Genomic DNA, 22,390 nt, shown 5'->3' on the forward strand with positions numbered 1-22,390 from the left:
TGTCCTTGTGTTGTTTCCTGCCAATGATAGTAGTTCAGGGTGTTGGTATCTGCCTTTCTGATTTTATTCCAGCAAATTACAAATGCCCCTCGCCTGGCCAAGGTCTGCGTTTGCAGGCCAAACTTCAGCCTGATCTGTGCCAGTGAAGAATAGTTTGGAAGATTGAAGATGATTCTATATACTTTTGCCATTGTACTGTCCAGTATTTTAGTGTGCCTTCCTCTCAAACATTCGCTTCCATATGTTATGGTTAGTAATAACTTGGCTGGTACCACCCGAAGGAGGGGAGACAGCGTTGGCCTTGTCAGTTTCAATGTAAGATTTTTTGCGTTACTTACAGAGCCAGGCCCTTCCTTTTGATTGCCTCTTTCTGAACGGCAAATAGACCATCTTTGTCAATAGTTACACCTAGATGTTTGTATTTTTCTGCCTACTCAATCCTTGAGTTGGCTCAGTGCAGACCAGTGTACTTTATTTGTTTTTATTAATCTTCATTGTCCTTGTTTTATCAAGATTTATATTCAGAACTTTCTCAGCAGAATATCTCTGCATTATGTTAAGAGGGAGTTTCTGTCCCACCTGAATGTGGCTCACCAGAACCACATCGTCAGCAAACAGGAAACTAGAGAGTGTCATTCCCCCTAATTTTGGGGCATGAGAGTTGCAGGTGTTTAGCCTCTGCGTCAGGTTGCTCAGAAAGAGGTTGAATAAGGTGGGTGCAAGAACGCACCCTGATTCAGCCCTTTGCTTGTTGGTATATGTCCACATAGGTACGTTCCAGTGCCCAGCTTGACCTGAACCCACTTGTCCAGAAGACGCAGTATGAGCCAGCAGTATGAGCCCAGCAGGGCCTTGGGGATGTTCCAGTGAGCCAGCTTATTGCAGAGTTTGCTCCGATCTACATGATCAAACCCTACCTTGAAGTTGATGAAGCAGAGGTGGAGAGTCATCTTGGAGAATTTTGCCGCATCAATAAGGAGTGATACGGTCAAGATATTATCTTTTTTGCCTGTCAGTTTAGAAAACCCTGTCTGATAAAGCGGTATTATGGCATTGTCAGGTACCCAAGATGTTAATGTAATGTAATGTAAAGGGACCTTCTAAAGCACAACTGTGACTCTGTAGGGTGTTCTTGCACTCTGTACTGACAATGAAAGAATCGATAAGTGACAAAGGGAACAGAATTATTTTTTAGAGAAGAGCCATGTTTTCAGCTTCTTCCAGAACGGAGGTAAGACATCTTAGATCCAGCGAAAGATTGTTCCATAAGAATGGGCCAAGAAAAGAAAAAGACCTACCCCTTGTTCTGGATTTAAGGATCTGTGGAGTTTTGGCCAGAAAAAGATTTGCTGAGAGCAGACTTCTAGGAGGGATGAAAATGCTGACTTTGTCTAACAGTGTACCAGCAAAATAGTTGGTCTCATTATCAATGAAGGAAACAAGACCATAGCTTTTCAACCAAGATTTATCCCCACTTTTGAAGACTGGCGAGATTATGGAGCATCTCCATGAGGCTGACAATATGCCCATAAGCCTAATTTGAGAAAAGACTGTTTCCAACATCTCTGCCCAAAGCTCTGCAGTTTGCTTTTAGAGGACAGGGGGATACCGTTAGGGCCTGGGCCCCCCTCTCTTCTGCCTTTTACAATTTGGCATCTGTTTGATTTAATTTGGGATAGTCTTAAAGCATTCTGTGGACCTACTGCTGGTTGAGACAAGGATGAGGACAGGCTGGCGCTCATTGAATGGATGTTATTAGAGTTTACTTTTGTCGTTTTGTTGAAGCTTGGCCCAAGATGTTTATGGCTGATTGGTGGTTAAGGTGGTCCCACCGAAATGTTGCCTAAGTATCTTCGGGTTTGTGTAAAGAACACCTCCGTGGGATGGGGGCATTCGCTTATTGACCTTCCCCCAAAAGCGTTTGCTGTCTTTGTGCTTTATATATCTGTCAATAATCTGGCCCATAATTCATCTTCCCGTAACCTACTAATGGCCCACTTCAGCTTCTTGAGCATGGTTTTGTGTAGTCTTAATGTTGTTTGAAGGCTAGTGTCACCAGGTTTGTGGCGAAGACATCTTTGGATGCTGTTTATCACATTTTTGAGTTGTTTAAGATGTATTAGTTGGGCACTGAGAATGCTCCTCATCCCAGCAAGTATTTGGTGAGGCCTTGATTTAGGAGAAGTAGCAAAAATTGCTTCTAGCCATTTGGTGAAACTCTCTCACCTTTTTATAGAGCAAGTAGATGTCTCCCGTTTGTGCTTGTAGCAGGGCCTTTGCGATGTTGACAGATCCTCTATAGCCAATTGAGAATACCTGATTCTCTTGAAGTTAACAGTAAACACAAGCCAGATACCTCCACAGTGTGGCTGAGTGTGACAAGAAAGAACGCATAATCTAATGTTGAGCTGGTGATGGCAGAATGGAATGAGGCAGTCTGTGAGTTGTCCTCAGCGTCGTCAGCGAACCTGCCAATTAGGGCCCTAACGCTGAGATGTTCTCGATCGCCCAGTAGCTGTCTGCCTATTTTGTTCATTTTGCCATAGGAGTTTCCGCCTTGCACTGGTGATAGAGCGCGCAGGTCACCCGACTATAATTTTTACCATATGCACATTTGGGCCCATAAATTCAATTCATCATATTTATTGATCGGGTAACCTACACGTTACTACCAGTAACCCAGTTCCTTCCTATTTATTACCAATGTACCCGACTTACCAATCCTCGTCACGGGTACCTATGATCACAATGGATCAGGGAGCTAGCTGTAAAAGATAAGCAGTCACCAAAATACAATAACATTTATTATATTTGCACTCTTTGTAATAACCACAGACTCAAGAAGTTTTGAAAACCTTTATCTAGTTCTCATTATCGTCAGAAAGAATAAAATTCACAGTGAGTAAGCTATCAATAACCCAAATCATAAAAATAGTGTAACTATGCAAGAAATATAGTATGCCAACCATTTATAGATAAAAAGGGAAGGTAAGAACAAGGAACATACTAGTAAGGCATTTGCAGGAATTTCGACTTAGTATGATGTCTAAAAGACAGGAAAAATGAGGAACATGCTAGAATGTCACAGTTTGTATACCCCTCGAAAGTGGATAAGGAACATGTAGCTATAGGGAAGGTAAAAAGTGGACCACGCTAATAATCCAGAGCAATCACTTTAAATTCGGTTAAAAGGAGGGTAAAGAAAAGGAACATCTATTTCATGAACGGTATGTCACAATTTGACTTATAGGATGGGGAGAAATTGGAACATGCTAATAAACAGCTAAAGAGTAAAACTTTATTATTGATCAGCACAGGAAGGTAAGAAAAGGAACATATGCGAAAATAAGAGTTTTAGCAGTTTCAGGAGGCAAGAAAGGACGTAAAGGTATTTCCTGCACAGATTTATATTTACCTAGAGCAGTGTGGAGACCAACCCTGGCCACGGGTCAGTTAAGGACAGGAGAAACCCTCAAGGAAAAGGCAGTCGCCAGTCGGCCAGCAGGTGCAGAATGGAAACCCAGGACAGGAAACCCAGATTAGGATCAGGACAGGACCACCAAGGTAAGACCAGCACCCGCAGTTCAGTTGCAACGCCTGCGCTACACCCTCTCTGCAGCTATCAGTCAGAACCCCGATTGGGTTATCATATTCCCCAGCAAAGTGCTCCGCCAGCACTTAAGGTTCTCAAAACCCCGATTGGGTCTGTGAGTCAGTTGGACAGAGTGCTCCGCAGCACCTCTGTTTCTGGATCAGCTATTGAGTGCGTTGGGTCAGTGACAGGTCAGCTATTCGGACAAGTCTCTAGCTAAACCTAGGCTAGTTATACTGTTTTCGGGTCAGTGTACCATCCCCCCAAATGTTGTATGTGTAAGGATTCCCAATTTCGATTGGACAAAAGAAAGGACAGGTCGTCACACCTCCTAGGATTTTACTTTCTCAAGGCCCTTATTTGCATCTTTCATACCCGCCCATCGAATTTCGGGTTCCCATGACATGTTCCATACACATAACAATAGTGAATCTATTAAATTATACATTGTGATACATTTAGTACATCTCAGCTTCTTCTACTAGGCGAAGGTGCCTCTTCCCAGGCACATCTTGGCTGAGACCTCTGGGTTGGCACTCATTCAATGTCACAGAGTTCCTCCTCTGGCAGAAGACTGTCATGCGCAGAAAGGCAGTTCAATATGGAGTATTCCCGTCCCTCATGCCCAAGGTTTACGATACATGAAAAGTAAATAGAAATAGCTTTAGAACACAGAATAAATGAATTCACTGTATACCATGAATCCCTACATTACTCCCATTATTTCATAATAACTATAGCATTAGAATTAATGCAAGACAAACAGCTTAGCGAAAGCAGCGATGCAAGCTTCGGGCATGTGAAAACACAAAGCAGCCATTTTAGAGTTACTGCGCCAGTGCAAAAGGTTTCCCACCAGAACTGCGAGTACGTCACGTCACGTGAGTGTGACCGACGCATGCGCAGAAGAAATTCCCGCGTAGCAGCAGCCATTTTAGCAGCAAGCGTATTAGAATCAGTAAACACATAGGCAAGCATCACTGGGACACCCCAAATGTCAGAATAAAGGGAAAATTAGTAAGACAAACAAGTTGATTAATGCTATTAGGGTTATGTGAGGTTCATGAATTCAAGCAAGACGCTTTACGTGCGAATTCTTGCTCCATCACTGGTATGTCCCAGTGTGAGGATCGTGCTAGCACGGACTTGCTCGGGAAGAGCCAAGAAGGTGCAAATCCTAGTTGCCTGAGAGGAAAAAGTTAGGTGTTTCCTCCTCAACTATGTGCTGCAAAAGCTGCTCCACCAGCTGCAACAATGCCTTTGATCAGCTCTTGGGAGGAATGTAAGCATTAATAATCACTAACTGTTTCAACATTTTGATAAAGAAGGATGATCTTAATTTGAAACGGTTGCCAGTGAGCTAGAGTATAATGCCCTTCCTGAAGCTGTGAAGGATACGGAGACATAAGTTGCCAAGCCCCCAGGTGAGTGGCCGTATTTTGCCCCCTTGACGGATGGAGCAGAGAAGCACATGAACTGTAAGTGGAGCAGTTCCACAAGCCAAGTCTCCTGCAAAAGGATGATATTAAAAAAAATACATATGGAAGGAATTGAGGGTCAGTTATTTTGCTGGCGAGACCATTGACATTCCATGAGCATAAGGGAAGGAGGCCTTGTTTGTTCTTGGTGAATGCACCATTGTCTGAGTGTTGTCATGGGCAGCCAGATAAGTGGTTAATTGTTCTAGAGATCCACCTTAAATCAAGATCACGTGGCCCCATTGCGATCGAATTTCGACCTTGTTGGCCATTGGATGCTTCCCTCCTCATTGGTGAATGCCAAAAGGCACCCATGAGCACGGAGTAAGTAGGTTTTTGTGGTCTAACGGATGCTAATTTCTCATCTGGCAGAAACAGAGGTGAGAGGTAGCCTGGTTCATAACAAGGGGTAATACTTAGTCCCCATGTCTTAAAGGCCAGTACTTTTTGGAAAATTGCAGGTATCTCCAAATTGCCTTGGTGGATTTGCTCTCTAGGTCATAAGTGCGGATAAACTGTTTCGACGATATATATGTTGACCTTATGTCTGCTAAATTCAGTATAAACGATAATAACAATAAGATGTTGCTCCTGTTTAGAACGTTGAAATTTCCCCAAGATTTGTACTCTGGCATGAGGGTTAATGTGTTTGTGTCTACAAGCGGATTTGGTGAAGCCTGTGTTGGGTGATTGGTTCCCCAGGGGTATTGAGTTATTGATCTATAGGCATCCAACAGGTTTTGCCCCCACTCTCTTGACTCGATGATGCCAGCCATTGGAGCGGTAGGGCAAGTAATTGCTATTCAATTGTCAGTTGTCTCTGTGTTGTGCCCGCCTTCTGACAATGTATCCCTTGTTACTAAGGCTGGGTTTACGCCTGAAGTATTTTGCTGGGCAATTCCTGGGGAGGCTCTGACCGGAGATGTTTCTCTGGTTTGAGGGCCAGGGCTACTTCTGAGATGTTGCGCTGCTGGCCCTATTGGGCAGGTTTTTGCTTCTTCCAACTTTGACGATGCTCCCCGCATGCCTTAGATCTTTAATGGTGCCTCAATTTCAAGGCTAGATTGCTTCTCCATGGCATGATAAATGCAAGCCCTGCGTTAGCCTAGGGGGGTGGTTGGTTGTCAAGCGTAGTATATTTGGGGATTGGAAGGCTGGTTCTGGCTATATCTCCTCTGTTTGTCTGGTCGTTGGTCTGAAGAGGGGGTAAATGCCCAGCGGATTTGGTGCTGCATTCTCTCTATTCTGACCTTTCCTCCTTTGGGTTCATCTTTGTTTTATGTTTGTTTTAGATTCCAATGCGCTTTCTGGTTTGGGGCCCTCCTTGGTGGTTGTTGCCAGATGGTCAAATGAGGGAGAAAGCAATGATCCCCCAAGTGAAATTGGGTTAGGCTGCTCTTTAGAGTTACTAGGAAGCCTTGTGACTCAATGTTATTGATTGTTTCCGAGGAAAGAGAGCTCCGAGAAATCTTGGGGTATTGTTTGAGTTCTGTGAAAAGATTGTTGAGAATAGAAGGGAAGAGAAAACAATTTTTCCACAGCCGGGGCACACGTGCAGCTTGCTTGTGTTGCAAAGGTTTTTTACTGTGCTCACTTGATGAGCGAATTTAGGTCCCCTAGCTTCTCGTCAATGCCGGTTACAAAGATAGCCCGATTGTTCAGCAATGGCAGCTGGATACCCATCTTGTTTGATGATTGAAATGCTGAATCTTCAAGGAAGGTGCCACGCTTCATCTCCAAGGCACTACTGACAGCTGCACCGTATTCAGGAAAGAGGCCCATACACTGTCCATACAGGATCTTTTGTTCCAACCAGGGTCGACCTCGATCCCAGGGTCAGGGCCAGCCTCGCAGCCATGTGATTCAGCTGCTGGGGAATTTCTCTGGGGTGGGTCTTATGTGTATGATGCCAGAATTTCCTCCCATTCTGGGGTTCCAAGATACGAAATCATCCCTCTGAAAGGGATTAGCTTGTTTTACCATTGATAAGCGGTGACAGGATCTGAAATGAGTGGATCTGATTTTCGGTCTGAAAAAGCATATCCAATGCACTACCCTATTTCTCATCCTGTGCCTCTATCAATATCTTTAATCTACATATACTTACCTTCTTTATGTGTTCATATACTTTCAATGTGATTATGGATCTATATATTTATCATTTTCTTCTAATTTACCATTTCCAATGCACTACCCTGTTTCTCAGCCTATACTTCGCTCAATATATCTTCTAGCCCAACCTTCTGACTCATCTCAAACTTCTTCTACTACTCCTTCCAATGCACTACCCTATCTCTCATCCTAAACATCTATCAATATATCCTCTACATCCACTCTCTCATTTATCCCATACCACTACTGATTGCCAAAATAACCCTTTCTAGACTCTCTCCTACTCTACCCCTCCTTGCATCATCTGACACCTTTTACTATACCGATCCCCTAAAACAAACCTTTCTAAACTCTTCCCTCTGAGTCCTCCCTTCCAAAACTCCTTTTTACTCATCCAAAAGCCTCCTCCGACTGCAAAGACCAAAAAAAAAAAATCCTTGACTCTTTTATCCCTCCACTATCCTTTTCAATCGAAATTAACAGACTAACATGTTCACTTCTTAAATTCCATATTAAACTATACTAATATACAACCCACATAACTGAATAACATATCCACAACTCAAATTACTTCATATTTTTTTACTATACTAATTTTCAACAGTAATCCTATATAGGTTCCGGAGTGGCGTGCTACTCGCCAGAAAAGCACTTCAACACCCATCAGGGGTAACAAGTGCTATATGAATGCAAATCTTTCTTCCCCTTTTATCCCTCCGCTATCCTTCTCACTCCAAGTAACTTTTTTTTGTTTGAATTTCTTTATTGGGTTTTTTGGTTGCATTTACATAAACAATACTTCAGTGATCAACCGAGGTAAACGTTCAGTACAAAAAAAATTTTAAGTCGTTAAGATACAATTGGAGATTAGGGTTCTGTTATACATTTCACAATGCAGGACCAGTGTCTGTCGAGGGGGGGGTTTTCAAGGTCACCTGTGTCCAAGCACAGAGTACATATTCTCCGGTCATTGGGTATATGCCTATAGTGAGCGTCGGTGTTTTGTGTCTAGGTGTCGTTGGGTCGCCGAGTGTGGTCGCTCACGACGTGTACGTAGAATCTGTGATATGCTTATGTAAGCGCGGGGGTTGGTGTCGTCGGACGTATCGGGGATTGCGGGGTTGTAGGTGGCTACTGAGGGCTAGTCGCCTGTGTGAAGGAATATAGTAGTTGCGCCCACTCCTGGGATATGGGATGTTTGCGATGTCCCCGCGCCTCCTCCTCCCGGAGTATCTCCTCCTCCGCCTTACCCCATTTACGTACCGCACCGATCCATGCTGCCTCTGGTGGCCCCGTTGGGGTCCTCCAGTGCATGGCAATACTGCGTTTCGCCAGGAGGATTGCTAGTGATAGGAATCGGCATTGCGTTTTCTCAGTTTTCCGTTTGCGGAAAATCCCGAGTGCGCTTGCCTCCCACGTGTGCATGGTGGCAATGCCCGTAACCTCCTCCAGTATCCGATGGATCGTGTCCCAATACTGGCGGATAGTGGGGCAATCCCAAAACATGTGTCTGAAGTCGGCCCCCGGGGTTCGACATCGGGGGCATTCGAAGTGGGTATCCGGGAAGAATCGTTGGAGGCGGCCCGGTGTGAGATAGGCCCTGTGTAGTATGTTAAATTGTATGTTACGGAACCTTGCGTTTCTGGAGACTTTTTTGGGAAATTCCAGGGCTGATCTCCATTCCCCGTCGTGGACCACTCTGCCGAAGTCTGTCTCCCACTTCTGGCGTAAAGACTGGAGGGATGGGAGGAGTAGCGATCGTATCGCCCTGTAAAGCCATGTTACTAGGTGTCTCCCCACCCCCATGTGCATGATCGTGTGAATGACCGGATGTGTCGCAGGCTCCCCGGCCTCCGAGTTCCAGTGTGTGTTACTGCTATCTAATATTTGCCTATGGAGCAAAAACTGTCCCGGGGGCAAGTCGTAGCGGTCCATCATCTGTTCGAACGTTTGCAACTGTCCATCTTCGAACAGAGATCCGATTTCCGTGATCGCCAGTTCTGTCCAGACCCTAAGCATTCCCGGGGAATAATACGACTCTCTACGAGGAAAACCCACCAGTGGCAATAGAGGCGAATATGGTGGCTGTGTTTTGGACATGCGATGTATACGCATCATGCACGTTCGGGCAACGGACACCTGCCGTGGATATGTCCGCAGAGGTTTAGTGCCTGGCAGCAGAAGTCTGACGATCGCGGCCTGCGAAAGAGGGCCGTTAGCTGTGATGATCTCCCCTGTGTGTCGTCCCGCCGTCCAATAAGACAACCACTGGAGCTGGGCTGCCAGAAAGTATGCCTCAAAGGCCGGTGCCCCCAGTCCTCCCTCCGTGGTAGGTAGGTAGAGTGTGGTGAGTGCTACCCGTTTTCGACCCCCACCCCAAATCAGGTCCGTCAGAAGAGTGTTCAGTTCCCCAAAGAATGAACGCGGTGGGATCACTGGGAGATTCGCGAAACTATACAGCAGGCGGGGGACCATAATCATTTTTGCCAATGCCACTCTGCCTATTGGTGCCAGCGGGAGTGTCTTCCAGAAGTTGACAGCTGACCGAAGGCCAGCTAGCGTCCTACGGTGATTCCCCGTGTATAAGTCTTCCGGGGTGTGGTACAACCGTACTCCCAGGTATCGGGGGGCATCGGCATTCCAGGCCAGTGTTTGAGTACCCATCTGAATCTCGAAGGGGGCCACATGGGGGCTCAACGGGTATATGGAGGATTTCCCCCAGTTGACTTTTAGGCCCGATACTATCGCAAACTCCTCTAGTGTCCTCCAGATGCACGTCAGGTCGCTCGTGGCATCCCTAACATAAATCAGGAGGTCATCTGCGTATAGAGATACGCAGTGCCACGTGTGCGCCAGGGGGATACCCCAAGCTTCACCCTCCCGTCTTAGGCGTATCGCCAAGGGTTCGACCGCCAGGGCAAACAGGAGGGGTGACAACGGGCACCCTTGTCTAGTCCCTCTGTCCACGGTGAATTCCGAGGAGATATAGGTGCCGATCCGGACCCTGGATTTGAGTTGTGTGTACAGGAGCTTGGTATAAGCGATTAGGCGGGAGCCAAAGTTGTTCTTGGCGATGACGTCGAACAAATATGACCATAGGAGGGTGTCAAACGCCTTTTCGAGGTCTAGTATGAGGCAAGCTGCATTCGGGAACTGGGCTCTAGTTATGTCTTGGACATGGAAGAGCCTACGGAGATTTTGGGATGTGTTGCGGTTTGGCACAAACCCGTTTTGGTCGGGATGGACCAACTGGGGCACGACTTGGGCATACCTCGTCGCTAACAGTTTACCTAGAATTTTACAGTCTGAGTTAAGTAATGTGATCGGCCTGTAGGATGAGGGGAGCTGGGGGTCCCTATGTGGTTTCAGGAATGATACTATTATTGATTCCCTGAGGGAGCGTGGGAGGACTCCCACTCCGAGTGCATCTTCGATCATAATCGTCAGACGCGGGACAAGGTAAGGCAAGAAGGTCTGGTAATACTCGAGGGGGAAGCCGTCCATGCCTGGGGCCTTGTTTCTGGCTAGCATCCCGATCGCGGCCTTGATCTCGGCTTGTGTTAGTTTCCTGTCTAGGTCCTTCCGGAGCGCCGGTGAGACTTGGGGGATAGGCAACGGGATTAGGAAGTTAGACGCCGCAAGGGTGTCGCCTTGGTTAGGGGTCTGGTATATTTGCGAGTAATATGTGTGAAAAACCTGCATGATTGCTATCTGGGATGTTTGAAGATGACCGGCCTGATCTGTGATTTCCGTGATAGGTTTCAGGTCGGGATCCTGTCGCGCTACCCATGCCAAGAGTGTGCCACCCCTGTTGCCCTCCCGGTGCATCCTACCGGCATATTTTCTGAAGTTGTATTTACGCAGGTCTCGCAGTGTCTCAGCATATTTTGATTTAGCTTCTGCTATTTGTTGCTGGGTCACTTCGCCGCGGTCATCCACTCGTAGCATGGTCGCCAGCTTCTGTTCTGTGTCATGTAATGCGCGTTCTAGCCCTTGTCGTACTCCTAGTACTTGTTGGATGCAGTGTCCCCTCGCTACCACTTTGTGTGCATCCCACTCCACGAGACTAGAAGATGCCGAGCCCGCATTGAGTCTGAAGTGTTCCTGCAGGTGTTCCCCGTGTTCATGTGTGAATACCTGATCTGTGAGGCACTCCCGAGGGAGTTTCCAGGTAGGAACTGGGGGGTGGGGTGGTCTCCACCGGAGGGTCAGGGCGTGGGCGTCGTGATCCGACAGTACTCTGCCTAAGTAGTCCGTGTGTCTAGCTTTGGCGTGTATATCAGGTGAGCAGAGAAATCGGTCAAGTCGCACTCGAAGGTCGTGTGGAATGGAGTGAAATGAGTACAGTTTCGTCGTGGGGTTCAATGCTCTCCACGTGTCCGTCAGTGCCCAGTGTCGAACCCATGTATTGAAGAGTTCCGTCTGTCTGTATATCGGTGATCGTGGTGGTGGGGGACGGGACCGGTCGAGGGCCGTGTCTAGAACACTGTTATAATCCCCTCCTAGGAGCCAAGGGGTGTGGGTGTAATGTGCCAATGTGTTTGTGAGGTGAGACCAAAAGACGTTCTGCTCTACATTGGGGGCATAGATGCTGCCTATCAGGATAGGTTGCCCATCCAGTTGTCCTTCCAATAATACGTAGCGTCCCTCCTTATCTACCACCCTGGATTGTTCACGGAAGGGGACTCCCGGTCTGATCCAGATTAGTGTGCCCCTGGCAAATGCAGAGTACCCTGTGGCACAGATCACGCCCCTCCACTTCCTCTGTAACTTGCCGACTTCCGCTGTCGTCAGGTGAGTCTCTTGTAAGAGAGCTATATGTGCCTGTTGTCTCTTTAGGTAGGCATAGACTGCATACCGTTTACTTGCCGTATGCAGCCCCCTGACGTTTAGTGTGATAAAGGTAAAGTCCGTGTTAGGGGGCGTTGTCATGTGATTGTGTCCGTCGTAATGGTTGGCTCCTCCGCCAACTCTCGGCTACGTCTAGGATCGCTCTCGCTCACATCTCCTCCCTCCATACTTGATTTCACCGTGACCAGAGCACCACCTCCCGTGTAGGTATCAGGGTTAAAAGGAAAGGGGCTTAACATGGTAACAACATATGGGAAACAGTCCCAACTGAAGGGGCCCATTGCAAGGCACGATGAGCCCAAACTGTACATCTCGTACTGTCTCTAGTTCGTTTGGTGTGAGGGGGTGGTAAGGCGGCGGAACCCCGATCTGGGGCCAAGGCCACTCGCCATAATGTGTCTCTGTGTGTGTGTATGCTACCACCCATACCTTAGGCGTGTCTTCTCGGCTTCCGCCGTCGGCTGGATGCTCTTCCATCGCAATCTTACCGCTGGGCGTGTCTGGTGCCATCAGATGAGTGTGTCCGCCGTCTGTGGGGTCACCAGTGGCGGGGAGGCGGAACCATCTCTGGAGGTGCGGACGTCGCTCTGATCTTCATCTTCGGATGTAAAGATGCGGGGGCCTCGATCCACCTCCCGTTCGGCGTTCAGTTGCTCGATCTCCGCCGCTGCCTGTATGGCTTTCCGTCGCTCTGCTATGATTTGTTCCAAGTCTGGGACGCGTTTGACGCTGGGCGACGGTGGTCGGTTCATCTGTGTGAGCATGACCTTTCTGGCACGAAGTCGCCGCCGTCTGCTGGACGCCGTGCTCGACGGTGTGTCCTCGTGGTCCGATCGAGGCTGACTGCGGTGATCCAACCAGTGTCTTGCCTCCGCCGGATCCGTGAAGAAGTGTGTGGCATCCTCATAGATGATCTTGAGGCGGGCCGGAAACAGAAGGGCATAAGGTATCTTAAGTTGACGCAAGGCTTGCTTTACTGTGAGGAATGTGGCGCGTTGGCGTTGTACTGCTTGGGAATAGTCCGGGAACACCATCACAGTTTTGTCTTCCACCCTGAGGACTTTCGCTTGCCTGGCCGCCCGCAGGATTGTGTCCCTGTCCTGATAATGCAGAAGTTTCAAAAGGAATGGCCTGGGTGGGAAGCCAGCTCGAGGTCGTCCAGTCGGCACCCTGTGTGCCCTTTCTACTGAGAAGAACGGCGTCAGGTCTTGGGTCCGGGTGAACGTTTTTATCCAAGACTCGATATATCGGATAGGGTCTTCTTTCTCCACTCCTTCCGGCAGATTGATCAGACGTATGTTGCTCCGACGGGAGCGTCCCTCTAAATCGTCCGCCTTGTGTTCCAGGAAGGTGACCTTCTCCTGCAGGTCCTTGATGGCTTTTTGGTTGAGCTGGACCTGAGGTTTTAGTTCTTGGAGCGTGTGGCTCTCCTGCTTCACCTTATCTGCCAGCTTTCTATGGTCGTCTCGCAATAGGGTGATGTCCGAGGCCAGTTCTCCGAACTTCGTTTCCATGGAGACTCGTGAGTGCTCGATGGCCGCCAGGACTTTGTCCAGCTTCGTGGACATGTCCGATTCCTGTATTGGACCCCCGGTCTTTGATCCACGTGAGGGGCCCGGGGATGGTGATCTTCTCTGTGCCGGCGCCGGTGTCGTTGGCACCGCTCGCTGCGTTCGCCCCATGGGTGGTGCGGGTGACCTACCGGTCCGATCTGGCCCGTCTGATGTGATGCAAACCCCTATGCGTGACGGCGCCAAGCAGATCGGGCTTCCGACTTCCCCTCCGCCTATTGTAGTTCTTCCAGGTGGGTCCCCTGACACCCGGCTGGGGGGGGCTTGTGGTTCGCCCTCGATATGAGAGGTGGGAGGCTCTCCGAGTGAACGCACCCCGTTCCGTCTGATCTTCTATCGTGTCGCCGGGGTGGTCGGGGGTGCTCCTTCACTGCTGCCCGCCGCTCCCGGTTCCCCTGCAGAGTATAGATACAGCTAGCCGGTGCTCCCCGGAGGGGTTTGGGTCTGGGGCTCAAATTGGGGAATCAGAGCTCACCTCGGGGACGCACGTGTTGCTGCGTCCTGTCACCCTCCGTCTCGGGTTGCCAATGGAATTGTCACTTGGGCGCCAGTCTCAAGGAACCCCCACTGGTCGCCATGGTCGTTCTGCACCTGTCCCTCGCGGACTCATTTCGGCGGCGCCATCTTGGAATGGGAAGGTCTCAGGGACATCTGCGGGCGGCCTTTCCGGTGTCCAGGGGTGGTCGGCTGGGTCCTCACCGGCCTCCGCGTCCCCCTGGTGCGTTGGGTCTCCAGGGGTCACCTCCGTCCGAGTCTCCTGTGTTAGGAAGGTCCCGCGCCGTCTTCTGGTCGCCGGGTCTCCTCGGCGGGTCCTGGTATCGCGACTCCTCCCCCGATACCGCCGCGTTGAGCGAGGGGCAGCGCTCTTCAGATGCGGTGTGTGGCGCGCTCCGGGACCCGGCAACGAAAAGGGTCGCACTGGTCACTCGGGACCCTCCTCGTCAGTATCTGGGCGCCGCCATTTTGGGGAAGGCTCGGCCAAGGTCCTCCAGGGCCAATGCGGGCATGTCTCGGATCCGCCGTTTTTCCTCGAGGCGTCCCAGGTGGTCCCTGTAATTTCCTACATCTGCTGGTGGTGATCAAGGTATGCGGCGGCAGCTAAAATCATTGGCGTGGCGAGTGGCTGACCGGAGCTCTAAGGGAGTCCGTCCGCCATCTTAGCCAGCTTAGCCACGCCCCCTTCTCACTCCAAGTAACTTACTAATATCCACCACTGAAATTACTTCATATTTCACCATATTAATTCAGCACTAATCCTTTGTAGGCTTCCTGAATAGCGTGCGTCAACAAGCGCTATATAAATACAAACCTTTGTCCTCCTCTATCCTTCTGCTATCATTCCAAATCCAATTAACTGACTACCCTATCCACCACTTAAAATGTACTTGCATGTTTCACTATACTAATTCAATACTAATCCACTATGGGTCCCGGAGTAGCGTGCTACTCGCCGAAAAAGCGATTAGACGCCTCGTCAGGAGTAGTAAGCGCTATATAAATGCAATTACGATTACAATTCCAAGGGGCGAAGTTCGCTACATTCCTAAAACTGCGAGGGATCCACCACAGACGCATCACCCCTCAGTGGCCCCAGGCCAACGGGGATGTTGATCGCTTCATGCGCACCTTGAACAAGATCTTCCGGATCGCAGCTGTCGAGCAGGCAGACCCAGAACAAAGACTCCATGAGTTCCTGAGAGAATACAGGAGCACACCCCACTGCACGACCCAGAGGAACCCATCGGCACTCATGCTCCAAGGACCGAGAAGGGACTTGCCTCCTACTTGCCCAGGGTGGGCCCCACCGCTGTTGGAAGCAGAAGTGCAAAAGCAAAGGACCCACAATAACCGACAAGTCAGCGTCCGTCGCCACGCAACCCCAAGATCACTCCGTGCCGGGGCCAACGTCCTTATCCGAGACCGCCGTCCAGGAGGAAAGTTCCGGACAAATTATGAGCTAGGTACCTGGACAGTCGCCGCAAGCCGGGGAACCATGATAACTGCACGAAGGGGAGGAGAAGAAGTGTCCCGGAAAATCTCATGGTTCAAGGTCCCAGCAAAATACACCGAGAGGGCCTCCGAGTATCAGCCAAGGCCAACCACCGGTCCCGCGTCAGAGAGCAGTGAACCAAGGCAACGAGCAGCGGAGAGAGAGGGACGAGATGACGACCCTCGCCCCTCAGCCTGGCTCTCAACCCGAGAACCGAGGCTCGGAGGACACAGAGCTGCGGGGACGGCCCCAAAGGTACAGCCTGAGGCCGAACCCCCGCCTGAGCCAGAGGCTGGGGGACTTTGCTTGCTGAGGATGGCCGGACGTCACAGTTTGCAGTCCACACAAGTACAGAGACTGAGCATGTTTGTTTTTATTGAAATGTTTGAACACTTGCTTTTCAAAGACTGATTTGGATAGAGATGTAATAGTTAGCCGTCTAGTGGCCGCTCTCGTTGCCCACCACATCCGCAGGCCAGGCGTGGGTTGCGGGGATCTAATAAATGGAGGCCGACCGCTGGGGGTCGTCACTTCCGACCCAGAGCGGTGTGTGTGTTCCTCAGTATTGCCGCGCCGCGCTCCTGCCCCCGCGCAATCATCACGGCACCCCTGTTGCCCCCCAAGGTCACGGCACAACAACGGCTATCACCAGCTCGGGGAGCCCTCTAGGCCCTAGATCACCACCCGTGAGTGCAACAGCACCCTGATGGAAGGGCTGGCTGGACAAGCATTACAAAAAAAACAGTAATGGCGAGAAGATCATGCTCTGTAAATATGTAATATGTATTTGTCCCACCATTATTGCTTCAATTTTTCATAAAATGTAATCTTGAGTGAATTTACAACTTGTACATATGCAACTCTAACCACTAGTATGTGTAGCAGACGTGTACATACTACCATTCTTATGTGAGTTTAGTGTTTATCTGTTTCGTATCTTTTATGTACTCTGAAGTCCTTATGTAATGTAACTGGTTCTATTGTAAAGCGCTCTGACACCTCCGAGTAAACTTCACGCTATATAAAAACGCATAAATAAATAAATACGGATCGAGTTCGCGCTCTATAAATACTGAAAGAATAAAAATGCCAGCAACAGGGCGAAGGGAATTATTTTCGCCTCAGTTTCATAGGACTACAGCAAGGACTCGCTGTAAGCCTTATTCGCTCCTGTCGTGTGTTGGGCTGTAGATTAAGATGATGCACCGGTAGCCACTTCTGGAGGCAGGTGAAATACAAATTGTACGGGCGCAGAGTCCAATCTTCGGGTTTCAGTGAGAGGACGTCTCCGGCAGCAGCACAGCATAAGAGATCTCCTGAAAGGTGCCGAAGACAATTATTCTCCTTAGTGCCCCTCCCACCTTCCTCTGAGTCTTGGTTCCCAGGAGCGAGCCCCCAGCGGGCACCCTGCCCACGCCAAGCCCCTCAGCGGTGCTCCACGTACACACCTTCGCTGAGGTTCCCAGCCACTGGTCCCACGGCGGTCACGTGATCTGCCGACGGGTCACGTGACCACTCTCCAGCGCCGCCATCTTGGCTGTGTGGAGTCACCGCTGTTGCAGAAGGAGCGTGAATCCCCTGCACCGGAGTCGCAGGTACCGGGGGTATTTTTTCCCGAGGGGAGGAGGCAAAAAATCAGCGACTACGGTGGTTTGGGGCATTTCCGCTCCAATCTTTGCGTTGATTTTTTATTTTGTCACACCGTGTGTGCAGTACAGTCAACTAACGTGTGTGGAAACTAAATACCTAGCTGTCTGTTTTGAACTGTCTCCCCTTACAGTGACAGCCACTGTACCAAACCCGTGTGTGTCCTGTATGCAGGCATTCCACACAGACCATCCTGTACTCCAACTAGCCTGTATATTTGAGCCCATATGCAGTCACCACTTGCCACCGCATGGCCACACGGGGATTCTGCCGTCCTCGTACTTGACTCCGCTTCTATCCACCTGGTCTCAAAGTATGTTAGTGTTCGGTTTACTTTATGTTTACATTACGGGTACTTTGTTCCTTTATTGAACTCCTGTGGAACGTGGCATGGAGGGTCCCTCGTGGCGGGTCCAGCAGTTGTCGTTGGAGCAGCTGCGAGGGAGTGTCGTGTGCTGCCCTGACTACCGTACTAATAAACCTCCATCTACTCAACCTTTCCTGCCTGCGTGGACCCGGCTGTTTCTCCCATACTCAAGTCACCGGCGGGTGTGCTTTGTATCCCCGCTTCGTCTTGTCTTTAAGCCACGTCTGCACACCTTGCTGCTCTTGTTCTTATTCCCCCAGTCACTATCATGCCGCCTCCCACTCGGGCAAGTACGCCCCCACCCTCTTTCACTTTGTGCTGGACGCAATAGCAGCCTTCTGTAGGGTTCTGGCACTACACGCTTCTTGTCCGCTCAGAGCGGTGTAGGGGCTTGTATTGCCTCCTCAAGCGAGCTTCTGGGATCCACTTCATGCCCTCCCATTGGTGGAGTTGAATGATCATGATTGACAGGCAACCATTAAGGTGAAGTCTTAATCTCTGGTTGATTCTATGTCTACACGCCCCGGGTCACTTTCCTCTATGATGACGAGTTCTTTGGCTGTGCCTGATTCTGCTGCTTTCTTACTTCTCTGCCCAGTGTGGCGTGTCAGACCAATCTATGGCCCTTGCCTATTAACCAGTGACTTTTTCGATTCTGCAAGTTTTTATTCTGGAACGTGGCAATTCTACGTTCCAATTTGTCGCTTATTTCTTGGGTTGAGTTTCTTAAGGAATTTCATTTTCTCTTGTTCCAGCAGACTTGGGCCATTAACCCTATTCACATTAATGGTTTGAAAACGTTTTACCAATCCACTGTTCCAGCTAATGCTGACAGCTCTAATGGTGGGTTTGCTGTCTTTATTACGAAAACGGTGCCTTACCCTACGTTTAAGATCGAGTCTAACTCACTTTAATATTTGATTATTGTTTGTAACATTTTGCACAACTGTCACTTTATAATTGTTAATTTGTACAGTAATGCCTTGCCATCTGATGTCACTACTGTGCTAACCCAGATGGAGCACGATTTGGATAGTTTCCCTTGTATTGAAGGGGAAGGAAAGGCTTTTATGTGAGGAGATGATTTTAACCCTAATTTATGCACCCCCACCCCCCCTTTAAAGGGTTTGTGGCAGGGTGGACACTAATGACAAAGACCAAATCCAGTTTAGTCACAGCATGCATGGAATGACACCAACAGAATTATTGTTCAAGTTTGCCCTTGCCTACGAATTGTGTATTTCTTCAGTCCCATTTCATCCTACTTTTAATGGTCATGGCCACAATACTATCATTAATGAAAGTGCCCCGAGCTGGCAGCTAGGACTCCAACATGCACCAACAATTTGCAACAATTTTTATGTTTCACAAACCTATTTAATTTCCAATTTTACAAAAACAATCAACACATTTTCATCATGATATCTTAATAACAGTTCTGACAATGAGTATGATTAAATCAAAATATGAGTACACAAGTATTCATGACTGAACATAAACAATCCCAAATTGATTTTAACCCAATGCTTTTCGGGACTCTCTGTCCCTTAGTCAGGGGTTGTCTTTCGAAAAAGGAAGCGTGTTCATAAGATGCACAAATCATATGGTATACATTGTTATTTACAAGCGAAAAAGCTGGTTTTCAACAAGAAAGGGGTTAATGCTACCTTCACCACCAGTGAGTTAAGTGTCTCTATGCAACAACAACATTGACAGAATTTCTTTAGGCGGTTTGAACCCAACCACCTGTGCATGTCACCAACACACCAACAGGCATGACCTCCAGAAAATTGCGCCTCAAATAAATAAAAACTAATGGTTATAACTGTACATAAATGACATACCAATTAATGTCTAGTGTGCACCACCACACTGTAGAAGAGCTGCTTACAATTCTAAGATAAACAAAAGAAAGCTTCACTATTTCCGTCCCTCCTGATGAGACTATATTCTTGCATCACATAACCTTAAAAAATTATGTGACTTTACCACCCACTCTTTTTTTATAAATGATCATGTTCCCCAAAGCTTAAAAGTCAAACCAGTGTGGGGTTTAAAAAGTAATCCTTGTTGTGTCCCCTCTTGATAACGCTTTGTTATCCACCCGATGCAGCCCCTCGTTGCATTGGTTGGGGGGTTCAGTCCGGATACTCTCCTTGAGAAATTGATCTCCATTCACAGGGTTGCCTTTGACATCTGTTTAAATGACTCAACCAATGATGAGGAGGTTTAGATGGCTTTTATTAAAATCTCCAGTGGGATTAAACAAGCGTTAAATAAAATTACGTCCCAGTCCAACTCCTCTACACCATGTTGATTCAGTATTGTACGATAGCCCACAAGTTCCTAATGAAAGCTCTCCGTAAGTCTTGGTGCTGCCTTGCGTAAGTAAGTAGCTGTAGGTTAGCGCTGAAGACAAGAAAAGGAGTTAAAGAAATTGGTGTGGGAAACCTTGATTGAATCCAGTCTGGCCAAGGACATATTTTTTTCAGTGTAATTAATGGCCCCTCATTAAAGGATAAAAGCTCTCGGAGATTAGGGTTGGCCATTAACCCCTTCCACACTCATGACGAGCTGGGCTCGTCATGCAGTAGCCTCCCAGCACGCTCATGACGAGCCCAGCTCGTCATGAATAATGGGTTTTTGCATATTCCAGCACAGGGCTGGAACTCATCGAGCATCGATGTGGTTAATACGTCTGACTGGGTTGCCCACTTCTGTGAGATTTAATCTATCTCTAGCACGCATGTTCAGGGTTAAAATCCAGTGATACCTTTTGGCTTTAGTAATCTATCTTTTCCCCTAATGAAATCACCACAGCAGTAATGGGTAGCAAGGGCGGTAAAGCCCCTGGTCCCGATGGTGTTCCCTTTCATTTGTTTAAGGCCAATTTATCTCTGTGGGGTCCAATTTTGACAAGACGTTTAGGGGCCTGTTGCCGTTCTAGTATTCTGGATTTCTGGTCAGTCTGTAATCTATCCTATCTTCCAGAAAGGTAATCGTTCTAACCCTGCCTGTTACCTCCCCATATCCCTACTTTATTCACTGTTGAAAGTTACAGGGAAAACTGTACTGAATCAACTTAAAGAATGGGTTGAAGCTTCCAAAATCCTTTCAGACCTCCAGTACGTTTTTTTGTAAAGGGATGGGTGCAATAGAATAGGGGCTTATTCTCAACTTGATACTGGCAAATATACTGTAATGAAAAAAAGCGAGCTGTATCTAGCTTTTGGTGACTTTTTGCGTGCATTTTACTGTGCTCTTCATAGCCAACTATGGTCAGTTTTATCTGAGAGACATTGATAATTGCCCTTATTAGAGACATTTGTCCAGGGGAAAGGCAAGTGTCTGCTTTGACTGTAGGGGTGAATGTACTGGTGATTTCAAGCTTGAAAGAGGGGTTAGAGAGGGCTGCATCTTGGTGCCTCTTTTGTTTACCCTGTAAAATATTAGCTTAGGCTCCATATTAAGCAACAACTGTAAAGATCTCCCCATAATTGGCCATAGACCTAACCCTTGCCTGCTTTACAAGGTCAATGCTGTTGTCATGTCACGTACTCCCTTGGGCTTACAGAGACTATTCACCTGTTTGATCAACTACATGCCCGAGCTTGGTTTGGTCATCATTGAAAGCAAAACCTTTGTCATGAAGTGTGGGAGAAAAGCGAGGAAGTGCCGGAATTTCATGCCCCGCAATACTAAGTTAATTTTTACCCCCACATTTTCCTACCTGGGTATTTTATTCGACGAACCCCGCACATGGTGCACAGCTGTGAATAACAGGAAGTCACATTTTAGCAAATATGTAACCGCTCTTTTAAATTTCGCCACTAAATTAGGCAACAAACCTATGAGGGAGATGTTTACTATTTCTTATGCTAAACCTGTCTCTGTTGCTCTCTACGGGGCTGGCATTTGGGGCTATTCTAATGTTAATCACCTTCAGACGGCTGAGAAAGCACTTCTTAACCTTTTGTCGACTCCTAAAAGCTGTTCCACAATTGTATGTCATTCTGAATTTGGCGGTTGTGTTTCTATCTGACCTGTTTAAAATTCAGCCAATTCTACTTCGGTACAAGGTGTGGACTTCCAAATTTAGTACTTATTGATGACTGTCGTATTATTATTATGTATTTTACATTGTATGCTTTTTTTGTGTGAAAATCAAATAAAGCTGATTTTGACCCCTCCCATTTAAGTCGACCCAATACTTTGTTCTGTTCTCCCAGCTCTGCCCTGCGGAGTTATCTATCCTTCCGTGTGACTTATTACACACCCATGTGTGAACTGCCAGATATTTCTTAACGAAAACACGGACCTTGTTCGGGGATATCGTATTTATCCAAATAATTGAGTTGAATACGGTAGCACACATTTTATTCTCACCGTTTTATTCCACCTCAGTGGCTTTTGCATTTATTGGACACAATATCAATATAAGTTGCTCACTTGGGGATGACTTACCGTTTTATTCCACCTCAGTGGCTTTTGCGTTTCTTATTGGACACATTAGCAATGTAAGTTGCTTGCTTGGGGTTGAACATTGGCGTTTGATATTTTTCACTATGTTGTCCTTCGCTCGATCTCGAAAGCAAGAGGCAGCCTTACAGTAGGGGTTCATCCTACAATACATAAAGTAATGTTTTGGTAAAGTAGATAGAAATGTGAAAATAATACATGCATAGTGCTATCAGTCATATGGGAAACTATAAATGATGCTCTGACATATTTTTGAATCCCTATCATAGATTAGCTTTGCATTAATACACACTATTACATCAT

General features: G+C 47.8%; 1 protein-coding gene across 1 annotated transcript in view; it reads left to right on the forward strand.

The window, feature by feature from the left end:
• The first annotated feature begins 17,053 nt into the window (after positions 1–17,053).
• ZNF507 (zinc finger protein 507) overlaps positions 17,054–22,390 on the forward strand; it is a 137,091-nt gene continuing 131,754 nt past the window's right edge. The window contains exon 1 of the mRNA XM_078668443.1: positions 17,054–17,189. The gene's annotated coding sequence lies outside the window, so the exon portion shown is untranslated. The remainder of the gene's footprint in view (positions 17,190–22,390) is intronic.

This window comes from Lissotriton helveticus, chromosome 12 (genome assembly GCF_964261635.1).
Source record: "Lissotriton helveticus chromosome 12, aLisHel1.1, whole genome shotgun sequence".
In the NCBI taxonomy this organism is placed as follows: Eukaryota; Metazoa; Chordata; class Amphibia; order Caudata; family Salamandridae; genus Lissotriton; species Lissotriton helveticus.